A 7330-nucleotide genomic window follows, 5' to 3' on the forward strand; every position below is an offset into this window, starting at 1 on the left:
CAGACAACATGTGACCACCAAAAAGACTTACCGCGACGCAGTATGGCTATAGCTAGCTAGTGGGCATGCATGGCAAGGAAAAAGAAAAGAAAAAATGTGTATGTGTGTGTGAAGCCATATAGCTTAAGAATGCTATACGTAGCTACAGCGATGCCAAGGTTCACAATCACTTAGGAGTGAGATTGCTCTGACCAGATGTAAATTTACAATTAATGCGCCACAGATCAGAGCCCCCGTTGTTATCTTAGGAAGGTTCTGCACATAACTTACCATGCACATAGCAACATACAAGCAAGAGTAAATAATGGAGAATACAAGTTAATAGAGTAATTGTGATTTACAGGATGTAATGGTGTAGTGCATATTAACTGGTAGTTCCTCATACCGCATAGACTTGATACATCTATTAGCTATGTTATTGCAGTTGAATAGCTAAACTAGCTTCATTTATTTTCCCTCAAATTCAACTGTGGTCACTTCAGTCTCTCTCTCAGCTTCAGATAGAACTCATCCCACAATGAATGGTAGCACGTCCTGCCACACACTCCATCCTTGTAAGCCCGCCAAACTCGATCTAATGCCTACTTTAGTGCTATTTATAGTTTCACTACCATTCATTGTGTGATGGGTTCGGCAATGTTTAAAAATAGAAGCACCTGTAAGCATAATTACTACTGTATTCAGTTTAATCAGTTATAAGCGCATGTAGTTGGACTTGGAGCTTGAATTGGCAAATGTTGAAGATAGCCAAGAAGAGTATAGCCACTCTGCAATGCGTGAGATTAACAGTTCTGTGCGTGTGAGCATGAGATTGCATGCAGATGAGTGAGACTCACTATATTTTTTTCCGATTGTTAATTTAACAGGCTAGGGAGGCAGCATCAGCCAAAGCTACACCCTGAAGAACAGTTTTGGCCCAATGCATGAGACTTGGTATGTCTGTAGCTATTACTATAGCTAAGTTGTTACTTTGGACTATATCCCTTACAATTCCTGCTAAAGAAACTTCTTTCAGAAGCATGAATTAAAGCTCCAGCCATGTCAATTTAAAAGACTTTAACAGTGGCTATGGAAGTAATTGATCTGGCTGTATTAAACTAGTAACATCTTTGATTGAATGTGACTGGTCCAGGACACTGATCTCAATAGTTGAGTAACAATGCAAAATATTCAAACAATCCAGCTCAGCTAATGTGTTAGTTAAACCCCACCACGAGTAGGATATCGTAGTTATCAACCTGAAGTGTTGATAACTAGGTATCCTATGAGTGCAGGTGGGGTTAAACTGGCTTCTATCCCACACTTTGAAGCAGTCAAGTTCACAAACAACATGTCAATAAGGCTAGGCAAGCATGCAATTTGTGTATGGCTTCACTTTTTGCTGAACTTGTAGCTTTACTAACTCAATCATGATCATGTGACCTTTGCGTGATCACCCAGGGACAAGGCTAGTTTTACAATGTGTATACTGTAGCTTCAATTTTTTGCTGAGCTTGTACTGTTATATGTCAGTGTAAGGCTTCAATTTGCTTTTATCATAGATTGATTGCACTTCTTTCAATGTGTAAATATATGTTGTCTTCCATATATGCACTGGGATTTAACTACCATTCTCGGGGTTTAACTACCATATACTCCCAGTTTTTTTCTTTGATGTAGGGCTTCAGTGGGATAGAATTGCATATAATTATATTCTATTATTCTACTTTCAGTTATGGGCTGATTCAAGGTGATGTTCTGAATCAAGAGGACATGCAAGTTCTAATATGCCCATGGAGGAATTCCTGCTGTAAATAATAATGTCTGGTCAATATGGGGTAACTAAAATTGATGACAGAATGGTTTCTTGAGGACATTTATTGGAACGCAAACCTTGCAAATTGGCATAAACACTGAGGTCTTCACAGCCAAACAGAAGGGATTTCAACTTGGTCGCTAGTATATGTAACACAGAATAGCTCAAGACTGGTGGAACTCCTTGCCACAATTCACAATTGATCTAATTGTCTTTGACTCATTTTCAGTTAATGTTTCTAAGTATTGTAGTAATGTACATGCACGTATGATTTCATTTGTTGGCTGCTCAGTAATAATAAATAAATAAATAAATAAACGCTTGGTTATGTCGGTAAGTGTAGCTACCTCTGCTAAGTTAATTCCACTTGACAATTGCCCAGGATATGAGCAGTGGTTGGCTGATTTGAATTACACAAAGTGTACTTAGCATCAGACTGGATGTGCCAGCAACGCAGGTTGACTGCATACAATGGGCATGCAATGTATCTGACGAAGCCCTAGCTCAACACAAAAGAAAACTACCCAGGGTGAAACTCAACCAACAATTTGTTCAAGTTGCATAAGAAGTCTCTGAATCGAAAATTTCACTTTGAACGGTGAGGTGATTGCGATGAGTCTCACAATCTAAGACATTCTGCAGAATAATAATCAATGGTAAGTAATAATTCCAGAATAAAGAATGATCTTCTGGAATACTTAATTAGAATTCACTTTGCAGTTTGCTTAAACATTACTAGCATTAAATTGGTACAAAGGATTGAGATACAGTCAAAAACAGTCACCCAAGTGTTATGTGACTGCTCTATTAGAGTATCTAGATCTTTTTGAGGTTTGTTGAAAATATTTGGAAAGAATTTTGGGAATAATTGCATAATGTACTCAAACCTAAATAAACAAAACTATTTTTGTCTATGCCAACTTGCAAGGCAACCAAGTTATGCATTTGTGTTTTATAACAATTTTTGCTAAGTGTATGTGTAAAAAGAAGAAGTCCTCGTAAATCCCAAAACACAAAAGAAAAAGTTAAAACTTTTGGCTGTCCATATCTTAGAATGACTGTGTCAAATTTAATCATTATTAATTTAGGTATGTGGCCTGCCCTACCTGCATGGCAGAGAGCTATAAAATAACAAAATGGTGTGCTTTAAAGAAGAGACCATAAAGCTATGCATGTGTGAAAATTGCATTTATTTCTGTCAATAATTATGCAGGGTTTGGTGTGCTAACTTTCTTGGCCACACAACACACTACTGTGTATCTTGACAATCAATGATCACCTCCCATCTGCATTCACTTTTGTTGCACCTACAGACAGGAAAGAAGTAATATAACAATGACCATACAAGTTTGTATGTAACACAGATTAGTAACACCATGGCGATGGTTGCTTGGCAACCTAAAACAAGCATAACAACTAAATATTAAACATTATTTATGGATATCATAAACAGTTAAATCTGTCTAATCAGATCACTGTATACATAGGTTTGAGTACTGTATTTTTAGTGCATAATTGACCTTGACAAATTAATCATCAATTACGCATTGCCAAGTTTTTTCTTGAATCTACTTTGGTTGTTAGTTGCTCTTTACCCTAATTTCTTCTGGCTGGTATTCAAGTTTTGCACTGCATGCATGTAGCCTGAATTTTTATGAATAATAATAATAATAATGTTACGTAGAATATTTAAAACTTAATGTAAATAAGCAGCCACCTGCTACACAAACCAAGAAGCTTTGGCTTAAAGGACTAAGTGACTGGAATAGTTAAGTATTATTTTTGGTTGGAATACACATAATTATACCATGTGGATGATTGTGTGTTAACATACTCCGCCCCTCTGTCCCCTCACTAATTAAGTTGCTCTCTTCTCCCTGCAACACAAATGTCACTTATGATCGATATGTAGGGGAAAAATTGAGCCACGTACTCAACATCTTAAACTGCAGAGCTTATGTACCACACATTGCTAGCTAGCAACAACATGGTAACAAAGCATTAATGATACAATGATGTTAAAAGGAAGTATTGTATGTAAAAGGCAAGAATCATGTTTGGTGAAATGGCATAAATGGGTTGCATTTAAAACAACTAATCAAGAAATTTAATGACATGTGTACATAGCTACCAAACATGCAATCAAGCTAACTACACACACACACAGCGGCGGAGGAAGTAGTTGATATGAGGGGGGGGCTCCGCTGCAGACTTATTTCTATAGTTTGGTAAGGTGAGACCAAAAAAAAAAAAAAAAAGGTCACAACCAACTGACAAGAGTTTTCCACCTCACCAGCTACCATTTCTAGCTGATAAACTACATAAAAATCCTTACATAGCTCGCTACACACTGACTATTTTATTAGAGTGACTGCTCTATTAGAGTATCTCGATCTTTATCACGGTTTTCAGCCCCACTCCAAGAAAGATAATTTCGGTGTGATATCATTCTGAGGGGGGGCTAAGCCCCCTAGCCTCCCCCTTTCCGCCGCCTATGCACACACACACACGCACGCACGCACGCACGCACGCACGCACGCACGCACGCACGCACACACACACACACACACACTCACTCACTGTGAAAAAAGAGGAATATAAGATGGTATATCTAATGGCTTAAACTATACAAATAATCTCAGTATAGTCTTGCATTATACTAACTATCTTATACTTTAGTATAAACTCCATCTTATATTATGGGAAACAGATTATACTTTAGTTTAATACACATTCTTTGTATGACTTTGTTTACTTAACTAAATGTGATAACTTTTTAGCTTCACTATCTCATTATTCATGGACTTTTTTTACTGTGTCATGATGATTTTACAATAAGTACACTTCTGTTAATCACTGTAGCTAGCCTTGTTGTGATAATTTCATACGCACACTTTTCCATACGGCAAAGCATATAGACTATAATACCAGAAAAATTAATTATTCAATCAATTCTTTCTAAGAGTCATACAAATCCAGATTTTCTTGCACAGTTAGCACACCTGCAAAAGTTCGTAGTAGTGCTTGTTTAAAATTGAAGGGGTCAGTGGTGTGCGCATACGTAGCAGATGCAATTAAGTCGTCATCTTTGTCGCTATTGTTGTATCAGAGGTTGTAAATGTGAGTGATCATGACAGTGTATCTCGCGGAGAGAGTGTGCGCGATCGGCGCTATATATCGTCCAATGAGCTATGCTCTGCATGCAGGGCCGCCCACAGGGGGGGGGCAACTGGGGCATTTTTCCCCGGGCCCCAGCCTGAAAGGGGCCCCAGGAGGCCCCATGAATACCTGTTTAAAAGATCGATATACTCTAATAGAGCAGTCAGATCTAAATACTCTAATAGAGCAGTCACAGTATTCTTCAGAGGAGCAGTGTAGCAAGCTTATAGATAAGGAGATATGGTTGGTGATGGGTAGTTATTGTCATTGCCAGCAGGTTGTGACCTTTTTTTTTTTTTTTTTTTGGTCTTCATCTTACAACTTGGGTCAAGGGCCCCACTTTAACTCTTTGCCCTGGGCCCCTTAATTTCTCTGGGCGGCCCTGTCTGCATGATGATAGTTATGGACCACAACTGCATCCCTGCTGGCTGTAGTGGTGAAGTGGCGACGTGGTAGACAATTCCTACGATGGCAGTGATCAAAAACAGCTCTAGATGCCATGAGTAAGTAGTAGACTAAATTGATAGCTTGTACGATAGGTTTAGCCGTATTAAATTGTTTGTTGTGTATTGTATGACAATGGCCTGCAAATGATTCAGTCAACTTTGGTGTTGCTGTGTACGTATTACATATTTTATAACCTGTTATCTCAGCTTATGGCGGATGACGAGTGGACCGGCACAGTTCATCAGCTATCAACGGTAAGAGTATGCATGGTCTGCTCTTATGATTTTGTACATTATCTCTTCAGAGGTACAGTTTCATGTCGGACCTCTTAGTTCTACAGGTTGTCAGTGTACAACATCTGCAGTGTTAGTTTCCTTCAATGGCAGCTGCTTCCTTTAAAGAATCTGGTAGCGACCATATGTGGACAGTTTTGTTCTTTTTTCACGGAGTTGTTCAACCTTATCTTCTAATTACTTATAGCTGTACGTGCATTTAGCCTGATTGTGTTTTTATTTATTTTCTTTTCGATAGGGTAGGAATTACAGACTTAGTCTTGTTCTAGGAGATTCTTCTTATTGCTAACATCTGTAAGTAAGTACACTGAGAGTGTCCAGTATACAATTTATATTTACAGGTTTGTGGAAACTGGTCTCATTTCTTCTGGGAACCGGTCTCATTTCTTCATGTTTTCCATTACTTTTCATCAACAGCTGACGGCTGCTACCTCATGTATGACTGGCACTGTAAATGAGTTGAGTGCTTTCAAGAACCTGTTCCATCTTGTTTGTCCTTATTTCACTGACCATGCTCGTATTGCTAACAAAAGTAAGTCATGCAAATTATATTTTAGTCTTGTTTCGATTGTACTTAGTGATTACAAGATTCTTGGACTTGGTTATCAGTGTATCAGATGCTTCTTGTGAGCTTATGTAACAGACATAAAAATGGCCACATGGTAAGAGTATTTTTGTGAGTTTTGGATATGGGCGAATGTCAGATGAAGATTTTTGAATGGTTATATCTCAGCCAAGAGCGAATATATCAAACTCTAACTAGCAGGTATGCTTATACATTAGCCAAAAGAATAGGGATTTAACATAAATCAATGCTTGAATGTACTTATTTTAACACTTTATAGCCATACCTACTAGTTACAGCTTGATATCATTGTTCTTGGCTGAGATATGACTGTTTAAAAATCTTCCTCTGATATTAGCCCAACAGTCACATACTAAGTGGCCATTTTATGTCTGGTTAGACTCACTGATAACAACTGTAAGTACACCAAGTAATCCAGAATATAAATTATGTTTACCTCCATTTAGGGTTGTGAGACCTGGTCTTATCAGACTTGTCTTAGTTCTACATGGATTGTCAGTCTCAGTTTTACAAGATTGTTACAAACTGTAGGTACAATGATTGTTCAGTATACGCCTTATATTTACCATCTTTAATAGAGTTGTGGGATCTAGCCGTTGTTCTACATGGTAATGCTAGGTTTCCAGACAAGGTCTCGGTTTTATGAGACTCTTATTGTTACAAACTGTAAGTCCAACGATTGTATTTACCATCTTTGTATTAGAGCTGTGGGACAGTTCTACCAAACGACTAACAGATTGTCACAGAGTTCTACATGGTGATGATAATACAGGTAATTAGTAATGGAACTTGTGAATTGTATTTACTGTCTTACCTGCTGTAGTTGGATAAAGACTGATAAACAATGAAATTGATTTGATACTGTCATGGCCAAAGAGACATTGATTTTAATAGCTGTACCTATTGTGGTTTTAACATATTTACAGAATTAAATTCATTACAAATATAATTATAGAAATCGTTTAATTAAGGTAGCCACAGATTATAGGAAAGTAAAAAAGTACAGTATAGTAGCCAATATATGGTTGAAATAGGCTTAGTATAGTCTGA

At 37.7% G+C, this 7330-nt stretch overlaps 1 long non-coding RNA gene across 1 annotated transcript; it reads left to right on the forward strand.

Annotated features, from left to right (window-relative positions):
* Positions 1-5659: 5659 nt before the first annotated feature.
* Positions 5660-6566, forward strand: LOC136251924 (uncharacterized). Its single transcript, XR_010699266.1, has 4 exons — positions 5660-5883; positions 5933-5992; positions 6036-6226; positions 6273-6566. It is a non-coding gene; the product is annotated as an uncharacterized lncRNA (long non-coding RNA).
* Positions 6567-7330: the final 764 nt, after the last annotated feature.

Source organism: Dysidea avara, chromosome 3, assembly GCF_963678975.1.
Source record: "Dysidea avara chromosome 3, odDysAvar1.4, whole genome shotgun sequence".
Taxonomy (NCBI): domain Eukaryota; kingdom Metazoa; phylum Porifera; class Demospongiae; order Dictyoceratida; family Dysideidae; genus Dysidea; species Dysidea avara.